The sequence below is a fragment of the Theropithecus gelada genome, chromosome 6 (genome assembly GCF_003255815.1).
Source record: "Theropithecus gelada isolate Dixy chromosome 6, Tgel_1.0, whole genome shotgun sequence".
Lineage (NCBI taxonomy): Eukaryota > Metazoa > Chordata > Mammalia > Primates > Cercopithecidae > Theropithecus > Theropithecus gelada.
Window position 1 is genome coordinate 38,175,005 of NC_037673.1, and position 25,104 is coordinate 38,200,108.

Sequence of the window (25,104 nt, forward strand, 5' to 3'; positions counted from 1 at the left end):
GATGCTTGCTTGTTACATGGAACTGCTGTTGAACTGAAGTCCAAAATTATGATTTATAAATTTCATGATCAGTAATATGGTACAACTTAAAACATTTTTTTGATCTGACATTCTAACATAGGCTAATATTTTCATGATACATGGAGAATGGAGTGTTTCTACTATTAATCATATGCTTTATGTTAATTAATGTAGATTTTCACTTTCATATGTAAGCACCATGCAAGGCTTTTTGGAAATGAACCAATTCTCATGAGAACTTATTAGTATATTAAGAAAACACCCACACCAAAAGTTCAGGCTACAAAAGCAAAAATAAATAAATGAGACAACATCAAACTAAAAAGCTTCTGCACTGCAAAGGAAACAGTCAACTAAAAGAAAAGGCAACCTACAGACTGGGGAAAAGTACTTGTAAAGCACATATGTGATAAGGGGTTAATACCCCAAATTTATAAAGAACAATTATAACTCAATACCAGAAAAATAAATAACCTGATTTAAAAAGGAGTAAAGAACCTGAACAGACATTGCTCCGGAGAAGACATAAAAACGATCAACAGGTATAGGAAAAAGGTATTCAGCATCACTAAACATCATTGATATGGTTTGGCTGTGCCCCCACTCAAATCTCACCTTGAATTATAACTCCTGTAATTCCTATGTGTTGTGGGAGGGACCCAGTGGGAGATAATTGAATCATGAGGGTAGTTTCCCCCATACTGTTCTCATGGTAGTGAATAAGTCTCATGAGATCTGACGGTTTTATAAGGGGTTTCCCTTTTCGCTTGGCTCTCATTCTCTCTTGCCTGCTGCCATGGAAGGTGTACCTTTTGCCTTCCGCCATGTGAGGCCTCCCCAGCCACGTAGAACTGTGAGTCCATTAAACCTCTTTTTTTTTTTTTTTTTTTTTTTAATGAATTACCCAGTCTCGAGTATGTCTTTATCAGCAGCATGAAAATGGATTAATACAACCACGGAAATGCAAATTAAAGCCACTGTGAGACACCATCTCATTCTCATTAGATACCATATCACACCATTTTGATAATAGGACTATTATTGAAAAGTCAAGAAATAACAAATATTGGTGAGGTGGTAGAGAAAAGAGAACCCTTGTACAATGTTGGTGGCAATTTAGATTGATACAGCCATTAGAGAAAACAGTATGGAGGCTCCTAAAGAAATTAAAAAATGGAACTACCATATGACCCAGCAATCCTTCTTCTGGGTATACATATAAAGATGAAATCACCCACTCATAAAGATATCTGTGCTCTCGTGTTCACTGTGGTACTGTTCCATAGCCAAGACATGGAAACAACCTAAGTGTCAACAAATGAATGGATAAAGAAATGTGGCATATATCCACACACACACACACACACACGCTGGAATATTATTTAGCTTTAAAAAAGAAGGAGATCCTAATGCTTGCCACAACATAAATGGACCTGGACACTATGCTAAGTGAGTAAGCCAGACACAGAAAAAAATAGTGCATGACCTAACTTATATGTGTAATCTTAAAACAAAAAATCAAATAGACAAGGAGAATAAAACAGTGGTTATGGGTCAGTGGGGAGAAAATAGGGAGATGTAGGTCAAAGGATAAAAAGTAGCAGATAAGTATGATGAACACACCCAGAGATCTCATGTGAAAAATAGGGACTATAGGTAATAAAATTGTATTGCATTAGGAATTTTTGTTAAATAAGTAGAGTTCAGCAGCTTTTGTCACACACACACACAAAAGTGACTATGTGGGAGGATAGATATGTGAATTTGCTTAATTATAGTAACCGTTTTACTGTCTATTAATACATGCATCTCCTCACATCGTGTTGTAAGCCTCAAACATACACAGTAAAATTTATTTTTTAAAAAGGAAGAAAATGCTTTCCAAAGAAATATTCTTCATAGGATATTGTATGATGGCTAAAGAAAAATTGGATGATGCCATAAGTCTTTTTGTTATCTTTGTAATAGAGTCCAAAAACTAAAGTTTTACTTCAATACAAAAATTAAAGAAATAAAGAGATTTTAAGTTATGTGTGCTTTAGAAAAACAGTACAGCATACTGACTTAACCAGCTCTTCTAAAAGAAAGAAGTCGAGTACAAATTACATCCATTTAATTAGCTCAAAGATGAAAATTTCAGTTTTAGTAACTGTAATACATGTTATGTAAGAGACCATGAGGAACAGAGTAAAAGGGGTTGTAATTAAAGTAAATCTTCCCAGAACCCCGGATTACATCAGGAACATAGCCAGAACAAGCAAGGCTGTTGACTTTTGCCAGGGTCATGTTTAGAGGTCGCTTTATCATAGCCCTTTGCTTAAAAAACATAATTTGGGCATAGAAGGGCTCCCAACATTCAGTGATCTCCATGTGCTTCCCATTAGGGTTAGAAGAAGAAATGCTGTGGTAGTTTCTTCAAATAAAATGGAATGGGATTTTCAGATCTCTTTCCAACTTGGCAAAACAGGCTGCGTGTCAACCTGGACATCAGGAAGGCCCAGAGATTTCTAAAATATAGGGACACACAGTCATTCAGAGTCACATATGAACCATTACATATGGTTGCTCATTTTTTTTCTCATGGAGGAAAGCATCTAGGTCAGCTCACATGGCTATCTACTTTATTCTAAATAACATAATTTTAAAAATATAAGTCAATAGCAAAATATTGTCAGTGAGTTCCCTTGCTAGTTAAGCTATTACAGACGTGGAAGCTGCCAGAAGTGGCCTGTCACATCTTCTCTTCTTCATCCACTCCCCACCAAGAGAGCACGATTGATGACCCAGATCAGTCAATCCCCTTCCGTTTCCCATCTGCAACTCGGATAATATGAAGCAACTAAGCCGAGTGTAGCATCACTGTTGGTTACTTATGCAGTATCCCTTCCCTTTTTCCCCACTTTCCCAGCCACTGAGACATAAGTGGATATTTGCCTGGGGTTCTGGTAAAAGCTTTTGGTTCTCTTTTTTTCTTTGCTTATCTTTTTCTTTCTTTCTTTCTTTTCTTTTCTTTTCTTTTTTTGAGATGGAGTTTCACTCTTGTCACGCAGGTGTCAATTAAAAGTCAATTTTAAAACATTGACTCTGACCCATGACATAGCAACATTATGGCCTCATTCTTTTAACTCAGTTTCTTCCAGTGCTAAGAATCATGACAAACTATCCTCCCTATGTTAAATTTTCAGCAAAGTTTGTAACTTAAGACACCTGGTCAGTTGAAAATAAAAGAAGTCTCACACTTACAATGTTTAAATAAAAGAAGATACAAGTCTGTTACACCAAGCTGTACATAACATGGTCCTCATTATGAAAATCCTACCTTAGAATTCTAGCTGCAGTTATAGTATTCACCTTTCATTTAGAAGCCTTAGATGTAAGACTTTCATGTGGATTCCATAATTATCTTTTGCAAATTGTGTTTTTATGTGATACTGTAGTCATTTTCCAAGTGCTAACATGTAGATTCCTATAGGCACCGCTCATATTTGAGTTTTAAAAAAAACAAAAACCTTCAAACTGGTAACATCTGATTGATAGACTGGGTTAGGGATGCTTGCACCTGGAGCGTAGCCAGACCCGAGGCCCTTGCAAACACACAATTACACTAGATCCATTACATCAAAGCCATTTTCTGTGTTGGCTCCAATTTTAGGTCTGGCACATTGTTTCAACTCGTTCTGCTTTAAAACTCTCAAATCGTTTTCAGACAAATGGATGCAAAATGGCAGCTTGCATATCTTCCTTTAACTCTAGTTTTTGGAAAAGTGTCCACCAAAGAATGTAGAAATGAAACAAATCCATCAATTAAGCATTTGTATTATTAATAATAGCCACCATTGACTGAGACACTAACTATGTGCCAAGAATTGTGCTGATCTCCATTACCCTTCACCAGTCTATGAGGTAGACTGATGTTGGTCTCTTGATATTAAATCCTTCACTCATCCATTCAGTGAGTTTTATGAACAGCCACAGGACTATACTCTGGGAATACAGTACTGAAAAAAAGTAGACCTCCTGCCCCTTACCCCTCCCCACCCCAGCCATCTACAAACACACAAATATCTCATGGAGTCTAATGGGGGAACAAACATCCCAATGCGGTGAGTGTCAAGAAAGAGGGAAACTGAGGAGCATATACCAGGGGCCCTAACCTAGACAGGGATGGGAAGAAAAACCTCACAGATAAAAAAGATGTTTAAGCCTGGGCATTAAGAGTTATTCCGGCAAAAGGGAGGCGTTACTGGTGCTGGAGGTGAAAATCATTCCAGGCAGATGAGACAAGATGCTATTGGACAAGATGGCCCAGGAGCAAGAAAGAGTCAGGTAGCACTTCTGAAGGACTGAAAATAAAGGGCCACTATTGCTTAAGCTAAGAGAACTAGCAAGAGAAGACTGGTGAGATAGGCAGGGACCAGATGCTGTGGGCCACACTGGAACTTTGTCCTGAAGGCAGTGAAAAGCCATTAAAGATGGTGGTGGTGGTGGTGGTTGTTACTGTTTTAAGAGAGTATATGGGATGGGGGACAAATAGGGAGAAGAATGATCAGATTCAAACCCAGAATCTGAGAAATAACATTGCCCAAAGTCACTTTAAAGCTGGAATTTGAACCCAGCATGCTAGATTCCCACCTTTTGCTCCTAATCTATAAATCTCTATTGCCTTCTAGTTTTACCAGCTTCATTCTAGTCAGGGCAACTTATCATTAACAAATCCATCAGAAGACCCTTCAAAAGCACATATATCTAGTGCTTACCACGTGCCTGGGCCTACATTAGGTATAGGGATTCAAAGGCCCTGGCCTGGAGACATGCCCTGCCTTCTGTTCCTTCTCAGTTGCTACTGTAGAATTTGGAATCTGTATTTCTGACTCTATCCATTAATACATGTCCCAAGGTCTATTTTATTTTTGACCTAGAGCAACATTATATCAAAGCATAAGTTAACTGCAATTGGAGGTTTTGATAGAATTCATTCTCCCGTTAGCAAAATCCCCAATATTCAATACAATGCCAACACTAACATGCGACACGGGTACTCAGTTGCAGATGAGTAGACTGAGGTTCTGAAGGTTAAGCCACTAGACCAAGGTCACACAGATGGAAAGTTCTAGGTTGAGAGGCCAGAGTCTGTCCTCTGGGAAACCAAACTCTCAGAGCTACACAGCCAAGCAGGTTTTCTCTGATCAGGTGCTCAGTCTGAAAAGGAAGGAAGGGGAGAAGAAAGGGCTTGAGGAAGAATTTTAATATGAAGGACACTGTATGCATGATGGCGAGACTGTCCAATCATTCAGGATGGCAAGACTGTCCAATCATTCCCCGTGGCTTAAATACTTTTATTGACCTCATTGTTCAAAATCCTCACAGAAGTCAGTATTACAGAGAAAAGAAATGAATTTTCAATTTTAACTAAACCTCATTTTTCTTCCCTACTTGTTTTTTAAATTAAATGTTACATGTAGTTGCAGTTGTTAGTAAGATATGCAATTTTGCTAAGACAAATAAGTAAATAATACAGTATTTATAAAATTCAGAATGTATATTTGCTTAGGTCTTTGAGTACCTTTTTCAAAAGGCCTTAAATCCCTATGGATTAATCAAGCACATCTCAGATATTGTCCTTTAAATGCTCAGGAAAGAAATGGCCCATAATAGGATAAAAGGCACATTATGATCTGAACTTGAGAGTTTGCCTGGAAATTTTTCTTTAGAACTGGAATTACTCTAGAAAGTGTATGAAATGCTCTGAGCACTTCATTATTTCTCCAAATCATCTATCTATAGGTTAGCAATGCATTTATACATTTTACCCATAAAAATAAAGTAGATCCAATTATGCATATGTTTATTGGTATTTATTATACTTTTACATTGAAGAGCTCTGTTACTGATTTCATTTTAAAAACCATATTCTTAGGGCGGAGCAAGATGGCCGAATAGGAGCAGCTCCAGTCTTCAACTCCCAGCGCCAGCGACACAGAAGACCGGTGATTTCGGCATTTTCAACTGAGGTACTGGGTTCATCTCACTGGGGAGTGCCGGACGATCGGTACTGGTCAGCTGCTGCAGCCCGACCAGCGAGAGCTGAAGCAGGGCGAGGCATTGCCTCACCTGAGAAGCGCAAGGGGGAAGGGAATCCCTTTTCCTAGCCAGGGGAACTGAGACACACAACACCTGGAGAATCGGGTAACTCCCACCCCAATACTGCGCTTTGAGCAAACAGGCACACCAGGAGATCATATCCCACACCTGGCCGGGAGGGTCCCACACCCACGGAGCCTCCCTCATTGCTATTACAGCAGTCTGTGATCTACCGGCAAGGCAGCAGCGAGGCTGGGGGAGGGGCGCCCGCCATTGCTGAGGCTTAAGTAGGTAAACAAAGCTGCTGGGAAGCTCGAACTGGGTGGAGCTCACAGCAGCTCAAGGAAACCTGCCTGTCTCTGTAGACTCCACCTCTGGGGGCAGGGCACAGAAAACAATAACAAAGCAGCAGACACCTCTGCAGACACAAACGACTCTGTCTGACTTTGCTTTGAAGAGAACGACTCTGCTTTGAAGAGAGCAGTGGATCTCCCAACACGGAGGTTGAGATCTGAGAAGGGACAGACTCCCTGCTCAAGCGGGTCCCTGACCCCTGAGTAGCCTAACTGGGAGACATCCCCCACTAGGGGCAGTCTGACACCCCACACCTCACAGGGTGGAGTACACCCCTGAGAGGAAGCTTCCAAAGCAAGAATCAGACAGGTACACTTGCTGTTCAGAAATATTCTATCTTCTGCAGCCTCTGCTGCTGTTACCCAGGCAAACAGGATCTGGAGTGGACCTCAAGCAATCTCCAACAGACCTACAGCTGAGGGTCCTGACTGTTAGAAGGAAAACTATCAAACAGGAAGGACACCTACACCAAAACCCCATCAGTACATCACCATCATCAAAGACCAGAGGCAGATAAAACCACAAAGATGGGGAAAAAGCAGGGCAGAAAAGCTGGAAATTCAAAAAACAAGAGCGCATCTCCCCCGGCAAAGGAGCGCAGCTCATCGCCAGCAACGGATCAAAGCTGGACGGAGAATGACTTTGACGAGATGAGAGAAGAAGGCTTCAGTCCATCAAATTTCTCAGAGCTAAAGGAGGAATTACGTACCCAGCGCAAAGAAACTAAAAATCTTGAAAAAAAAGTGGAAGAATTGATGGCTAGACTAATTAATGCAGAGAAGGTCATAAACGAAATGAAAGAGATGAAAACCATGACACGAGAAATACGTGACAAATGCACAAGCTTCAGTAACCGACTCGATCAACTGGAAGAAAGAGTATCAGCAATTGAGGATCAAATGATTGAAATGAAGCGAGAAGAGAAACCAAAAGAAAAAAGAAGAAAAAGAAATGAACAAAGCCTGCAAGAAGTATGGGATTATGTAAAAAGACCAAATCTACGTCTGATTGGGGTGCCTGAAAGTGAGGGGGAAAATGGAACCAAGTTGGAAAACACTCTTCAGGATATCATCCAGGAGAACTTCCCCAACCTAGTAGGGCAGGCCAACATTCAAATCCAGGAAATACAGAGAACGCCACAAAGATACTCCTCGAGAAGAGCAACTCCAAGACACATAATTGCCAGATTCACCAAAGTTGAAATGAAGGAAAAAATCTTAAGGGCAGCCAGAGAGAAAGGTCGGGTTACCCACAAAGGGAAGCCCATCAGACTCACAGCAGATCTCTCGGCAGAAACTCTCCAAGCCAGAAGAGAGTGGGGGCCAATATTCAACATTCTTAAAGAAAAGAATTTTAAACCCAGAATTTCATATCCAGCCAAACTAAGTTTCATAAGTGAAGGAGAAATAAAATCCTTTACAGATAAGCAAATGCTTAGAGATTTTGTCACCACTAGGCCTGCCTTACAAGAGACCCTGAAGGAAGCACTCAACATGGAAAGGAACAACCGGTACCAGCCATCTCAAAAACATGCCAAAATGTAAAGACCATCGAGGCTAGGAAGAAACTGCATCAACTAATGAGCAAAATAACCAGTTAATATCATAATGGCAGGATCAAGTTCACACATAACAATCTTAACCTTAAATGTAAATGGACTAAATGCTCCAATTAAGAGACACAGACTGGCAAACTGGATAAGGAGTCAAGACCCATCAGTCTGCTGTATTCAGGAGACCCATCTCACACGCAGAGACATACATAGGCTCAAAATAAAGGGATGGAGGAAGATTTACCAAGCAAATGGAGAACAAAAAAAAGCGGGGGTTGCAATACTAGTCTCTGATAAAACAGACTTTAAACCATCAAAGATGAAAAGAGACAAAGAAGGCCATTACATAATGGTAAAGGGATCAATTCAACAGGAAGAGCTAACTATCCTAAATATATATGCACCCAATACAGGAGCACCCAGATTCATAAAGCAAGTCCTTAGAGACCTACAAAGAGACTTAGACTCCCATACAATAATAATGGGAGACTTCAACACTCCATTGTCAACATTAGACAGATCAACGAGACAGAAAGTTAACAAGGATATCCAGGAATTGAACTCATCTCTGCAGCAAGCAGACCTAATAGACATCTATAGAACTCTCCACCCCAAATCAACAGAATATACATTCTTCTCAGCACCACATCGTACTTATTCCAAAATTGACCACGTAATTGGAAGTAAAGCACTCCTCAGCAAATGTACAAGAACAGAAATTATAACAAACTGTCTCTCAGACCACAGTGCAATCAAACTAGAACTCAGGACTAAGAAACTCAATCAAAACCGCTCAACTACATGGAAACTGAACAACCTGCTCCTGAATGACTACTGGGTACATAACGAAATGAAGGCAGAAATAAAGATGTTCTTTGAAACCAATGAGAACAAAGATACAACATACCAGAATCTCTGGGACACATTTAAAGCAGTGTGTAGAGGGAAATTTATAGCACTAAATGCCCACAAGAGAAAGCAGGAAAGATCTAAAATTGACACTCTAACATCGCAATTAAAAGAACTAGAGAAGCAAGAGCAAACACATTCGAAAGCTAGCAGAAGGCTAGAAATAACTAAGATCAGAGCAGAACTGAAGGAGATAGAGACACAAAAAACCCTCCAAAAAATCAATGAATCCAGGAGTTGGTTTTTTGAAAAGATCAACAAAATTGACAGACCACTAGCAAGACTAATAAAGAAGAAAAGAGAGAAGAATCAAATCGACGCAATTAAAAATGAAAAAGGGGATATCACCACCGACCCCACAGAAATACAAACTACCATCAGAGAATACTATAAACACCTCTACGCAAATAAACTGGAAAATCTAGAAGAAATGGATAATTTCCTGGACACTTACACTCTTCCAAGACTAAACCAGGAAGAAGTTGAATCCCTGAATAGACCAATAGCAGGCTCTGAAATCGAGGCAACAATTAATAGCCTACCAACCAAAAAAAGTCCAGGACCAGATGGATTCACAGCTGAATTCTACCAGAGGTACAAGGAGGAGTTGGTACCATTCCTTCTGAAACTATTCCAATCAATAGAAAAAGAGGGAATCCTCCCTAACTCATTTTATGAGGCCAACATCATCCTGATACCAAAGCCTGGCAGAGATACAACAAAAAAAGAGAATTTTAGACCAATATCCCTGATGAACATCGATGCAAAAATCCTCAATAAAATACTGGCAAACCGGATTCAGCAACACATCAAAAAGCTTATCCACCATGATCAAGTGGGCTTCATCCCTGGGATGCAAGGCTGGTTCAACATTCGCAAATCAATAAACATAATCCAGCATATAAACAGAACCAAAGACAAGAACCACATGATTATTTCAATAGATGCAGAAAAGGCTTTTGACAAAATTCAACAGCCCTTCATGCTAAAAACGCTCAATAAATTCGGTATTGATGGAACGTACCTCAAAATCATAAGAGCTATTTATGACAAACCCACAGCCAATATCATACTGAATGGGCAAAAACTGGAAAAATTCCCTTTGAAAACTGGCACAAGACAGGGATGCCCTCTCTCACCACTCCTATTCAACATAGTGTTGGAAGTTCTGGCTATGGCAATCAGGCAAGAGAAAGAAATCAAGGGTATTCAGTTAGGAAAAGAAGAAGTCAAATTGTCCCTCTTTGCAGATGACATGATTGTATATTTAGAAAACCCCATTGTCTCAGCCCAAAATCTCCTTAAGCTGATAAGCAACTTCAGCAAAGTCTCAGGATACAAAATTAATGTGCAAAAATCACAAGCATTCTTATACACTAGTAACAGACAAACAGAGAGCCAAATCATGAATGAACTTCCATTCACAATTGCTTCAAAGAGAATAAAATACCTAGGAATCCAACTTACAAGGGATGTAAAGGACCTCTTCAAGGAGAACTACAAACCACTGCTCAGTGAAATCAAAGAGGACACAAACAAATGGAAGAACATACCATGCTCATGGATAGGAAGAATCAATATCGTGAAAATGGCCATACTGCCCAAGGTAATTTATAGATTCAATGCCATCCCCATCAAGCTACCAATGAGTTTCTTCACAGAATTGGAAAAAACTGCTTTAAAGTTCATATGGAACCAAAAAAGAGCCCGCATCTCCAAGACAATCCTAAGTCAAAAGAACAAAGCTGGAGGCATCACGCTACCTGACTTCAAACTATACTACAAGGCTACAGTAACCAAAACAGCATGGTACTGGTACCAAAACAGAGATATAGACCAATGGAACAGAACAGAGTCCTCAGAAATAATACCACACATCTACAGCCATCTGATCTTTGACAAACCTGAGAGAAACAAGAAATGGGGAAAGGATTCCCTATTTAATAAATGGTGCTGGGAAAATTGGCTAGCCATAAGTAGAAAGCTGAAACTGGATCCTTTCCTTACTCCTTATACGAAAATTAATTCAAGATGGATTAGAGACTTAAATGTTAGACCTAATACCATAAAAATCCTAGAGGAAAATCTAGGTAGTACCATTCAGGACATAGGCATGGGCAAAGACTTCATGTCTAAAACACCAAAAGCAACGGCAGCAAAAGCCAAAATTGACAAATGGGATCTCATTAAACTAAAGAGCTTCTGCACAGCAAAAGAAACTACCATCAGAGTGAACAGGCAACCTACAGAATGGGAGAAAATTTTTGCAATCTACTCATCTGACAAAGGGCTAATATCCAGAACCTACAAAGAACTCCAACAAATTTACAAGAAAAAAACAAACAACCCCATCAAAAAGTGGGCAAAGGATATGAATAGACATTTCTCAAAAGAAGACATTCATACAGCCAACAAACACATGAAAAAATGCTCATCATCACTGGCCATCAGAGAAATGCAAATCAAAACCACAATGAGATACCATCTCACACCAGTTAGAATGGCGATCATTCAAAAGTCAGGAAACAACAGGTGCTGGAGAGGATGCGGAGAAATAGGAACACTTTTACACTGTTGGTGGGATTGTAAACTAGTTCAACCATTATGGAAAACAGTATGGCGATTCCTCAAGGATCTAGAACTAGATGTACCATATGACCCAGCCATCCCATTACTGGGTATATACCCAAAGGATTATAAATTATGCTGCTATAAAGACACATGCACACGTATGTTTATTGCAGCACTATTCACAATAGCAAAGACTTGGAATCAACCCAAATGTCCATCAGTGACAGATTGGATTAAGAAAATGTGGCATATATACACCATGGAATACTATGCAGCCATAAAAAAGGATGAGTTTGTGTCCTTTGTAGGGACATGGATGCAGCTGGAATCCATCATTCTTAGCAAACTATCACAAGAACAGAAAACCAAACACCGCATGTTCTCACTCATAGGTGGGAACTGAACAATGAGATCACTTGGACTCGGGAAGGGGAACATCACACACCGGGGCCTATCATGGGGAGGGGGGCGGGGGGAGGGATTGCATTGGGAGTTATACCTGATGTAAATGACGAGTTGATGGGTGCAGCACACCAACAAGGCACAAGTATACATATGTAACAAACCTGCACGTTATGCACATGTACCCTACAACTTACAGTATAATAATAATAAATAAATTTAAAAAAAAAAAAAAAAAAAAAACCATATTCTTTGGGATACTGCCTCTTTAAGTGTAGGGCTAACTCCTTTCCCCATTTTTTTTTACAGGTTAGCTATTGATCTTGTTAGATTGTGTTTAAACAAGAAACAGTAATGCTTATGTTATACTTTAGAGGACTATGAATATCAAAGTAAATGGTCCTTAACTATTAAAAAAATAAAATGGATGAAAGTAATTTTGCTTATTAAAAATAATTTAACTTTACAACAGCTAGTTCTCAAGTGAAACTGAATCCCAAATTAATCCCAAGTGATTCTTGAAAATGCTATAAAATTCAAATCTGGTATCATGAAATTTAAAAAAATGGGAGAAGGGTTAAGGATAAGATTTGATAGCCTTATTCCATTAAATAATAGTTTATGGAAAGTACTGAAATGGGATTTTAGAATTATTAAAATTTAATTCCCAAATTAGATTTGCAATAGCAAAGTGTCAGAAGGCAGAGAAAAAAATGTGTGTGTGTGTCCTCCCTCCTTTGTTCTTGGGCAGAAAGTAGCTCCACCACTTGTAAAGGGAGTCCCTAGAGAAAGGAAAAGCCCTTGGCTACATTTCCCAGATTTGGAAACCTGGAAATGCTAGAATTGTGAGGGCAGGGTGTGGCAAAATTTCTACTTTTCACTGTTTAGAAACTCACTTATCTAATCGGAACTAGAACGTCTATGCAGTTAACTCATTTAATTCTTACAAACCCGGGACACGGATCCCACATTGATTATTCCTACCAAAACAATGGTTTTTCTAAGACATAATTCACCAAGTAATTTATCAGAGGTGACTTAGTAAATGCAGGATCTAGAATTAGCCTCAAGTCTTTTCTATTATTTTCTCTTCCTCTCCTGAATACAGAAATACAAGCTTTGATCATTTGCCTTCTCTGAATAAATTATTTCCACATGAGAACAGATTACATCCTTTGACTATGATGAGTAGAGACTGATCCTCTAGGGGAGGCTGATTTGCAAGCTGGGGACTTGAAAATCCCCAGGGAGGACTGGTCAAGAGCCAGAAGACCACACAAGCATTGGGGGAAGGGACTGGGAAGTAAGAGGGAGATAAAAGTGGAGAGGTGGGAAAATACTTGGTAACTTTTCCTTGGACCCTAGAGACCTGTGTACCATTGTAAACATCATTTGGATAACTCCTTTGACACTGCCTCTGTCCTCTGTGCCTGGCATAACATAGAAAGGTAAAGCAGTGGTCCTGTGATATTATAGGTAACTGAGGACCACCATATGACTGATAATCAAAAGGCAAATACTTGTTCAATGATGACTGTGAATAACAATTAGAAGAAGAGCTATTATTTACCAAGAACTTATTGCATGTCCACCGCCACCACCACCATCATCAAAATTCATTAGCATGTATTGAGTCCTCACCATGTACCAGACCCTGTTGCAAGCTCTTTGCAAGTATTATCCCACTAAATTTGTACAACTGTCAACTATTCAATCAAGTAGATGCCATTATTATCTCCCCTTTACAGAAAGCAGAAACTAAGGCAGAGGCAGAAACATTACTCGTCCAAGCACACAGGATCCAAACCCAGGGATTTGACACCAGTAACTGCAAATGGCTTACACATTTCAGTCAAAGATTTTTGTGGACTCCCTTTTATATGCCAGGCTCTGTGAGGAGGCAGGGATGCAATGTTGAGAAAAAGTTGACATAAATCCTGTCCTTATGGAATGTTCAGTCAGCTGAGGGACAGTAGTCAAATGATGATATAAATAAATGTAGAACTGTAATGGTGCCAAGGATTCTGAAGGAAGGGCTTGCAGCACTGTAATAGTATCTGTCCAGAAGACCTGCCCTAGTTCCATTTAATCTTCACGACAACCCTATTCGTATTTTGTACATTGGGACAGAAGCAAGGTTTAGGGAGAGATGGGAAAACCCTCTAGGCACTTGCCTAAGGGCAATCTAGTCAAACTTTCCCAAGTTATGAATCAATTTTTTCACCCTGGGCCATGTCACATTTTAGTTGCCATTAGCAAATCATTTCACTTAGAAGCCTAAGTGGTAATTATGTGCACACTAAGGGATCCAGAATACTGATTTTACTTTAGTACAACTCACACATTTTTGTATGCAAAGATTTCCCACTGCTCATGTAACAGACACCAGGCGTTTAACTGACTGCTCACATGGGCATACTGGCAAGAGGTATTCAGCTGAGGACTCCACACTAATGTTTTGGACTTCACGTTATGCTTTAACTTTTCATCTGTTTTGTGGAATGTAGAATTTGGCTTAATGACTGTGTTTATTTCTGTTCAAAGCACTGGAAATAAAAGGTTTGTGCAGATGTTTGAAGGACACCATATAGACTATTCACAAACTTTTGCGGTCAGTTTAGCCACCATGGTCAGGCCAAGTGACTCACTCTGAACTGAGTTTTGTTGTTTCTTAAAATATTGTTTTGCTCTTGCCCTCAGGAAAGTTGGTGTATTCGTCACAAACATTGCTAGGTGGGAGAAGGGGGTGTAGGAGGTGGGATGATGTGAAATAGTCTGTGTGACAAAAGTTTGTTTCAACTTTCCTAGTTATTCCTAAGACTGTGTTTGACCCAAAGAGCATTTTGATCTAGAAGACACCTTAAATTGGAGTGTCTAGTGAAAACCTGCATGCTGTGAAGCAGAGAGCTGAGTCTCTGAGAGATTCAGTGATATGACCAATGCCCTGGACTGGTTGGTGGCACAGACATGCTTACCACTAACTCCAGCCTCCCAAGAGCCACAGTCCACAGTTCCTTAACCCCACTCCATGCTGACTCTTGGACTTCAACTCTTAATTTCTTTCAGTGTTATTATTTCTTCCCTTCTTCTCTTTTCATACCTTGAAGGTGGTGCCACAATCATCTGAACTGACACATATTAGCTTACTAACTATGGCCTTGTAGTTTTTGCCAAATAAAGCATTAGTTATGTAACTCTACTCTGTTTTCTAGGAGTTTAGAGTTTTAAACAGAAAATTTTAAAGAAACTGGAAATTTCTTTAAGAAAAAAAAGAGGGAAGAATTAAAAGGTATAGTCAAGCAACATCAACCAGCTTCATAAATTAAAGAATTTTTAAGTACATTATGTGAGTCTGGGCATAGTGGCTCACACCTGTAATCCTAGCACTTTGGGAGGCTGAGGTGGGCAGATCAGTTGAGGCCAGGAGTTTGAGACCATCCTGGCCAACATGGCGAAACCCTGTCTCTACTAAAAACAAAAAATTAGCCGCGTGTGGTGGCAAATGCCTGTAATCTCAGCTACTCGGGAGGCTGAGGCATAAGAAATGTTTGAACCTGGGAGGTGGAGATTTCAGTGAGCCGAGATTGCATCACTGCATTCCAGCCTGGGCGACAGAGCAAGACTCTGTCTAGAACAACAACAAAAAAAGATATGTTACATGAGACAGCAGCATATGTGCATATTTTTTCTATTTTTTAGAAAAAACTAATAGTTTAATTAGTTTAATTAAACTAATGCTTTTAAAACTATTTTTAGTTTATATGGATATATAACAGTTGTACATATATATGCAAATTTAACGGTAATAAATGTAATGGACATTGTAGCTGACTATTTCAGCAATAGGGTCAGGAAGAATTGTATCTTTTCTGATTAGCCAGGAAAGAAGCAAGGGGAAGGAGCGGCCGGGCGTGGTGGCTCATGCCTGTAATCCCAGCACTTTGGGAGGCTGAGATGGGCGGATCACGAGGCCAGGAGTTCAAGACCAGCCTGACCAACATGGTGAAACCCTGTCTCTACTAAAAATACAAAAATTAGCCGGGCGTAGTGGTGCATGCCTGTAATCCCAGTTACTCAGGAGGCTGAGGCAGGAGAATCTCTTGAACCTGGGAGGCAGAGGTTGCAGTGAGCTGAGATTGAGCCACTGCACTCCAGCCTGGGCGACAGAGCTAGACTCTGTCTCAAAACAAAACAAAAAAAAAAAACAAAAAAAAAAAGTGGGAGGGGAAGGGGAGGATGTTCAGTATAATACTGGAGGAATGTTTATGAATTCTATTAGAATGGGGAATCTGGCATAGGTAAAAACTTAAACCTGTGCTGCCTAACACAATTGTTGTTTGCCACATGGAGTTAAGTTTAAATTATTCAAATGAAATGTAACTTAAAAATTCAGTTCTGTCACATGAGACACATTTCAAGTGCTCAATAGCCACATGCAGCCAGTGGCTATTATATTGGACCGCACAGGGGTAGAACATTCTCATCATTGCAGAAAATGCTTTCAGACAGGGCTGACATAGAAGATGTATCAGAGAAGAGGAGGGAGATGGACGGGTGGGTAGATGAGAGGGGTGCCTAAGGTAATTGCGACAGAATGAATATTTATGTCTCTCTCAAATTCATATGTTAAAATTCTAACCCTTAATGTGATGGTATTAGCATGTGGGGCCTTGGAGAAGGGATTAGGTTTGAGGGTGGAGGCCTCATAAGTGAGATTAGTGCCCTCATAAAAGGGACCCCAGACAGCTCCCTTGTCCCTTTTGCTATGTGAAGACATGATAAGAAAGTCCTCTAAGAACCAGGAAGTGGGTGCTCACCAGGCTCTGATTCTGCCTGGTGCCTTGATCTTGGAATTCTCAGCCTACAGATATGTGAGAAATAAATGATTTTTGTTTAAGCTACCCAGACTATGGTATTTTTGTTATAGCAGCCTAAACAGACAAAGATAGAAATGTTTACCAGGAAAAGGATGTGCTAGATGGATAAGGGAAAATAAGAGAGACAGGACACACGGACGTGATCCAGGGAAAGGTCTTGAATTGGGTTAGGGCTTGGATTCAAGGCATTGGCTGGCTGCGATAGAACCTTTGTGCATATTTTTAAAAATGGTGTCCCTCTGGGCAGAAGCATCCTGTGGTTTTGGCTGGCAGATAGTTCTTTGTACAAAGAAAAAAAGTGTACTTTCCTCTAAACAATGGAGATGGTTAAAAGATCAGTGGTTGTTAGGGCCTGGAGAAGGCAGGGAAGAAAAGGAGGATGAACAGGTGGAGCACAGCGGAGTTTTAGCAATAGCAACGAAGCTACTGTGTAAGACACCTTAAGGGTGCATATATGTCATCACATGATTGTCAAAACCCATAGAATGCACAACGCGAAGGGTATACATAGTATACATAGTAATGAATACTATGAACTTTAGTTCATACTAATCTATTAATATTGATTCATCAATTGCAACAAATGTATCGCACTAACATAAGATGTTAATAATAGGGGAGACTTGGAGTGGGCTGGATGGGGTGGGCAGGGGTATATGAAGCTCTCTGTACTTTGTGCTCAGGTTTTTTGTAAACCTAAAACTGCTCTAAGAAATAAAGTCTAGTAATGAAAAATAGAAAGGGAACCTATTTAACTATTTCTCATAAAATATTTTCAGGCACTCTGAAAGTCTTCATGTTCACATACACAATGACATGACAATAAAACACACTAATCTGGTTTTAGCTGATAATCTAATGTAGTTATATGTGATTCTATCAATATCCAACATGGAAAAAAAGCAAAAGAATGTACCTTCCTCCAGGTTTCCACAGAGCAGCTTCACTCATCTTGGTGAGCAGAGTGCAAGCTGGATTTTCCTACCCACTTGCTCTCTTCCTCAGGTGTCTGTACAGTGCACAAACTGTACAACCGTACACAGCGACCATTTCTACTCTGGGTCTCTAAACAAGGGCTGGTATCATTACAGTGCCTGAAGACTGAGGAGGACCGTCCCTGTAGGATGCCAAGGATTGACTAGAGAAAGTCTGGGTGAGTACAGATCACAGGAAACCACACAAGAAATACTCTTTTGTAGGACAAAGAGGCAAGGTCAGAGCCCCGAAAGCCCCTCACAACTGGTATTAAAGCAGAGTGGAAAGAAATCTAAAGGGACAGGTCCTTTAGATTTAAGGGGACATGGGACACAAAGCCAGGAAGGAAGGAAGCAAATCCCAGCAATACTGTACCTGGAGGGTGATGAATGAGTCACAGAGGCTCCCTTTCTGAGCTGGGATTAGGAGTTGATAGCAGTCTTGCAAGTGCAGTTCTGCAGAGCAAAGGGCCCGGTGCCTTGCAGCAGAGACACGTTCTGGGAGAGAGGGTTAGGATTTGAGTAAGTTCACACTAGGAGGCTATATATACATGTGTGGCATTGCCCAGGGGCTGGAGGGAAAGAGGAGAAGGAAAATGCATCCCAACAATGACTGGAATGCATCAGCAGTGCAAAACAAAACTCTTGGGAAAACCAAATTGTGACTTGGATTGTGGTTCAAGGAACTAGTAATGGGATAAAAAGCTTTTGCCTCCAGGCCAGCAGCATGAGTCCAACCCCAGGTTAGGAGTTAGCAATGTGCTTCAGATGTCAGTGTGAAAGGAATCCCTGGGGCCAATCTAACCTTCTAGTATTAGAGTAATCCTGAAAAGAACCACCTGCCACAATAGGTAATCTTAGCAGCCTACTTCATGAGATGACTGGGAAGGGAAGATGAATTGAGATACTGGCTCATTCTTAGCCACGGAGGGAGCCTCTTTAGAATAAGACTGGAGCAATACGGACAATTTCTACCACTCCTTTATATACAGGCCAGTGCTCCTCGAAGCTTGGTTCATGGACCAGTTGCACCCATATCACCCTGGGATGCTTATTAGCAATGCAAACTTCTCTGGGTCCACTCTAGACCAAGTGAACCTTCATCTTTAGGGATGGGATCTGGGAATCTGCATTTTAGCTTCTTAAGTGATTCTTGTGTACGCCGAAGTTTGAGAAATATTGAGGCAGCTCAGAGGTTCTCAAACTTCAGCATGCATGAGAATCACAGCACTTAAAGGGCTTGTTAGCTTACAGGTGCTTGGGTCTCACCTTCAGAGTTTCCAATTCACTATCTGGGATGAGGCTTGATAACTTACATTTCTAAAAAGTTTCCAGGTCATGCTGCTGGACTAGAGACCACACTTTGAGAACCACTGCTGTAAATAGAGCACTTTACCTGGCTCAGAAAATGTAAAATCACCCTTACCATTCATCCACATAATTCAGCTAGCTTCTACCATCCTGTTATATAGATGACTGACACCCATGACCTCTTTTTCACCTTGTTAGATAACTTCTAGTTTTAAATTGACAATATGAAAAAGGATTACACCTGAATCTTATATATTGTTCTAGTTGCACGTTTATATTATTATCAACACTGTCCTTTTTTCGTTTTTGGCGGTGACCTGTTCAACTTTGTGCTACCTTGGGCTTCAAAATGCAAAATCAGCTCCTTTCTTTGCTTGCCATAAGAGATGTCATGAGAAAAAAAAAAAATGCTTCCAAAGTAGAGGAACCTGAAAATATTCTGAAATTCAGAAGGTGTTATTTTGGGGAGCCTTTCTGGGACAGGATGTCCCCATCATCAGCTAGAGGAAGCCCAGCTTCTGATAAACAAAGTTTTGCCTTGCACAGATCAAAGGGAGCCATTTATTGAAGGAAGGGATGGAAGTATTTGATGAGGCCCTTCTGCAGACTCCCTGTAAACAGGATAAACCCTATCAATGAAAGCTTATACTCAGCCAGGCCAGAGTCCCCAGGAACAATGGAGCAACAAGAACACTGGGTAGTAAGGAAAGAGCCTTGGTCCAGACAAGATTGTTCTGCCAAGAGAATGGCTGTAAACAGGATTAGTTGTAATGAGATTATGAACTTAGGACCTGGAGGCCTGAACTGGAGAGTTCAGAGTTACAAAAGAAAAGACACAGAAGTAGTTCGTGGGGTGAGAGGATGCCAGAAGGACAAGGACTTTTCCTTCCTAGCATCCCTCCAGCCCAGAGGCGCTATCTCTCTGGGGAGGAAAAATTAGTCACTGTAATTTCATATATTGCTCGTAGGAGTAGACGAACGAGGGACTAAAGCACCAAAGTAGTGGACCTCAATTAGGGGATGTTGGCAATGTCTGAAGACATTTTTGGTTGTCACAACTGGGTGAGGGAGTGCTACTAGCTTCCAAAGGCAGAGGCCAGGGATGCTGCTCAGTATCCTATGATGTACAGGATAGCCTTGCTCAACTAAGAAATATCCAGCTCCAAATGCAGAGGTTGAGAACCCCTGTGCTAGAGTGACAAAGAGGGAATCCAGCTAGGATGCTGGTAGATGACCAGTTGGAGACGGAGCATGGCAGTGGTGGGCAAGTATTTCATGGGCTTAGTCTAGAGGGAGGTCATATTAGCAGTCCTCAGAAGGTGAAAGTTGGTTGTTGAGTGGGGCTGGATGGAGCAAGAAAGTTATTTATTTTGTGCGTAAAGCACATACAGTGCATAAAGACATAGACAGCATTTCTGGGGTATTAAAGTTTCATGGGGATTGGTGGGTTGCTTGGGAAAATAATGTCTAAAAAGCCTCCTTAGGAGGTGATAATGAAAAAAAAAAAGGTTGAGAAACACTTATTAGACTCTAGAAATTCACTCACTTTCCTCAGCTGCATCCAGGATTCATGTATTTTTTTCTAAGAAACAAATCTACGGCAGTGACTCCATGGCTAAGACTGGTTTCTTATTGCCTTCAGGATAAAATAGAAATATCCTTGTATTTTAAGGCACACTTTTTTTTTTTTTTTTTTTTTTAAACAGAGAGAGTCTTGCTCTGTTGCCCGGGCTGGAGTACAATGGTGCAATCTTGGTGCACTGCAACCTACCCCTCCCGGGTTCAAGCATTTCTCCCACCTCAGCCTCCCAAGTAGCTGGAATTACAGGCATGCACCACCATGCCTGGCTAATTTTTGTATTTTTGTAGAGATGGGATTTCACCCTGTTGGCCAGGCTGGTCTTGAACTCCTGACCTTAGGTGATCTGCCTGCCTCGGCCTCCCAAAAGGCACACTTTCAATATGGCTCCTGCCACATTCTACCTAACATCCCTAGTGTCAGCCATAGTGAATCACTGATAGCTGTTCCCAACCCACTGAGCTTTTTCTCTGCAGGCCTGCATCACCCCCTCCTGCCCCTTCCCCGGACACCCCTCAAGTGGCTAACTGCTACTCATTCTCAGCTCCTCCACGATGTCTGCCCTAACCTCCTCAACACTGGGCTGCTTGCCCCTTTTCTGCACTTCCCCTAGCACAGGATGTATCTTACTCCTATCGCAGCGTCGTTCCCACTTTGCTATAATAATTTACTTCCTTGTCCATAAGGAACTCTTAGGCAGGTGTCTCTGCCTAGCACAATGCCTGGTGCATACTGAAACCTCAGTAAATATTGGTTAAAACCATAAGATAATGTGCACTCATTATCTCCTTTCATCCACTTTACCTTCTTTGAGATAGCTATGATTATTCTTATCTTGTAGAAAAGTGCATGGATTTCTCAGATGACAAATGGGTATAACCTTCTTCCATGCCCTCTTCTGGGTCCTAAACATTATCTAGACCTATGGCCAGGAAAGAGAATGAGCAGGCTTCCCCCAGGAGCTGTGTTACCAGTAGAAAGAGCATAACTTAGAAATGAGTCACAGAAAAAACAAAGAGTAAAGACAGAAAGTGAGTCAGGAATAAGGGTTTTATAAATACAAGGGTTTCCCATTCTGACATCTATAGCATAAACCAAAGGCAGCACCTAGCTCTCCAGGAAACAGAAACCCATTGCCTTAAAGTCCTAGAGCTAAGATATGCATTTTCAATAGAGTGATCCCAAGCTGGACTTCCTGGCACCATTACTGAAACGGTCACTGGCTCAGTCACAGAATCCATAGGGTATGATAATAGTTGAGATGGAAGTCCTCAGGGTGCAGTTTGAAGCATAGACCTTGAGAACCTGGAGATCAGTGGGAAGGTCAGGATCCAAGGCACAGTTTGGGAGTCATCATTAGAACATAGGGCCTATGTTACAGGTGGTCTTTGAAGCTGTGAGAGTGAATGAAATTAGAGAGGGATAAAAGTGTGGAGTGGAAACAGGCCTGGTATGGAAAGTGCCAAATAATCTCTCAATGTCTTGCGTTTTCAGTTAATTTTTTAATCTATAACTTATCTTCTCAATTAGTTTACAGACTCCTTGGTGTTGGGGACAGCTTTAGATACTTTACAAAAATTTTAAAAATGCTTAAGCATTTAATTAACAAATTAATTTAACCTTTTCCCTCCATCATTAAACTTCTGGAAATAGCTATAAACCAAAAATAAAATTCTAAGCCTTCTGACCATCTGAATGGACCCATCCTCTCAGTAAGGGCATTCCAAAGTTAACCTGAAAAACTAGTTCAGGCTATGATGGGAACGGAGGGTCAGACATGCCTCATTGTACCTTCCTCCCTTTTAGAAATATACTGATAGAACAGACTCTTTAAGTCTGATAAGAAACATTTTTACAATCTATTCTCTCTGAAGCTTGCTACCTGGGGGCTTCATCTGCATGATAAAACCTTGGTCTCCACAATCCCTTATCTTAACCCAGACATTCCTAAGTCTTTAGACAATAACTTAACTCTTTCAACCAATTGCCAATCAGAAAATCTTCTAATCTACCTATGACCTGGAAGCCCCCTGCTTCCAGGTGTCCCACCTTTCCAGACTGAACAAATGTACATCTTACATGTATTTGATTGATGGTTCATCATGCTTCCTTAAAATGTATAAAACCAAGCTGTACCCCAAGCACCTTGGACACATATTCTCAGGATCTTCTGAGGGCTGTATTATGGGCCATTGGTCACACATATTTGGCTCAGAATAAACGTCTTCAGATACTCTACAGAGTCTGACTCTTCGTTACCACAGCTTTCCTTTTGTCTCTACCTCCTTTAGTTTTAACTATTTGGGTTCTGCCAGCATCACAGGACTGAAATGTCTCTTTAGCAAGTTGTCTGCAACTTCTGCATTGCCAAATCTACTGGCCTATTCTCAAGTCACCTTCCACAATCTCTAGCATTCAGCACTACTAGTTCCCTTCATTCACTGAACAGTTGCCATCCTTGTCTTTCATATCACTGTGTTCTCTTGGTTCTTTCTCAGATTTCTTTGCTGAATATTACTTTCAGCTTCCCTTCCTGGCTCCTTTTCCTCTCTTAGTCCCCTAAAAGAAGATTATTGTTCAAATTTCTCTTTATCCCTCTCCTCTCCTTTTTCAGGTTCTACCTTGACAGTCTCATCCACGGTCTCAGCTATGGCTTCTGGGATGATGATGCAAGCCCTGATGTCTTTCCTGATCATTTTGGGCCTGATTCTCTGAAACTGGGGGAGGAAGCTGAACGCTGGGCCACTTTTTAACAATGTGGCCAGTAGCCCGGGGTTGATACTAGAAGCAAACATTAGTCTAGTAAACTACACAAGGACAAAGGTAGAACAGGACACACAGGGCTAACACTGACCTTAGTGGGTGTTGCGGACTGAATGCTTGTGTTCTGCTCAAAATTCATATGTTGAAACCCTGTCCTCTAATGTAATGGTAGTAGGAAGTGGGGTCTTTGTGAGGTATTTAGGGATTAGATGAGGTTACAAGATGGAGCCTTTATGCGTGGGATTAGTGTCCTTAAAGAGAGTCCTGAGAGAGCTTGCTTCCTCTTTCTGCCATTTGAGGACACAGTGAGAATACTGCTGTCTATGAACCAGAAAGCAAGCCCTCTCTAGACACCTTATCTGCTGACACCTTGATCTTGGCCTTCCCAACCCCTAGAACTATGAGAAATAAAATGTCTGTTGCTTAAGCCACCCAGTCTGTGGTGTTTGGTTATAGCAGCCTGAACTGACTACAACAAGGGTAAGTCAGTGAGGACACAAAGTTGAAGGACTGGAGCAAAGATGGGAAGAGAAAGAGATGCCAGGTGCAGGTGGGTCTGCTGTCAGTTCAGGATTTCTCTCCTGGACCCTAAGTTCCCGCCATGGCATAGCTCTTACCTGGGTTCGTGCACTCCTTATAGGGTCAGGAACAGAACATATGTACTGATTTCCAGACCACGTTTCCATGAGGCCTTGCCAGATCCTTCCACTGGGACCTCCTGTCTCCTTCCTCCAAGCTCACTTGACATTTGTTCTCCAGGGTTCTGCACTTGGCTCACATATTTGCATTTCCTTTTTCACTTTGCTGGGTGATCTCATCCACTCCCATGCCTTGAGATACTATTTTTAGGCTGACAACTCCCAAATATGTAACTCTACCTATATATTAAATAAGAACCTAAAAATCAATATACCCCCAACTGAAGCTATTCTCTTCTACCCAGACTGACTCTGTTCTGTCCCCTGTGTTCTCACTGCTGGATAACACCAATGCCCATCCAAGCTAGAAACCACCGCATCATCCTTGCCTCATCCACGCCTCATCCACCTTTCTCCATGTGTGAGTCAATTTGCCTCTTAATTATCTGTCAGTTTATTCACATTTTCCTTCTCCACTGCCAATTTCTTGGCTACTCTTCATCATTTTTCACCGGGATATTCCAGTCGTTTATCAACCAGTCACTTGTGTCCAGTTTCACAACCTCCCAATCAGTCCTCCCATGCCATTATACAATTTTCTTTAAAGTAGGAAGCTGATGATGTTACTCCACAGTTCAATGACTTCTCATTGTCTCCTACCAGATAAAATCTAGACACTATTCTTGGCACACACTCCTCCTTCTCTATGCAGGCTTATTTACAGACATTTTCCTAGTAGTACTTCATACCTTAGGTACAAATAGTGTCAGTCTCCATAATTGACCATGCTGTTTCGCAACTCCACACCCTAGCGCATGTGTACCCACTACCTGGAATGCCCGCTCCCTTTATTCTAGTGGATTAAGTCGTTCAAGCCCCAGTCTCTGCATCATCTTCTCTTTGAGGCCATCTCTGACCTTTCCTTTTTTCTCTATACTCCTCTTCTCTTACATCCATTGTATATACCTGTTTTTCAGCACTAGTGGGCTAAATTCTAATTCCTTGCTTAGGTTTTTATCTTCCTGTCTAAATTCTGAGTTCTTCAAGGACAAGTGCCTTATCTCATGATTTC

General features: G+C 40.9%; 1 protein-coding gene across 1 annotated transcript in view; it reads right to left on the reverse strand.

The window, feature by feature from the left end:
- Positions 1–18,261, reverse strand: part of LIFR (LIF receptor alpha) — a 121,297-nt gene extending 103,036 nt beyond the window's left edge. The window contains exon 1 of the mRNA XM_025388641.1: positions 18,118–18,261. The gene's annotated coding sequence lies outside the window, so the exon portion shown is untranslated. The remainder of the gene's footprint in view (positions 1–18,117) is intronic.
- Between the last annotated feature and the right edge of the window lie 6,843 nt (positions 18,262–25,104).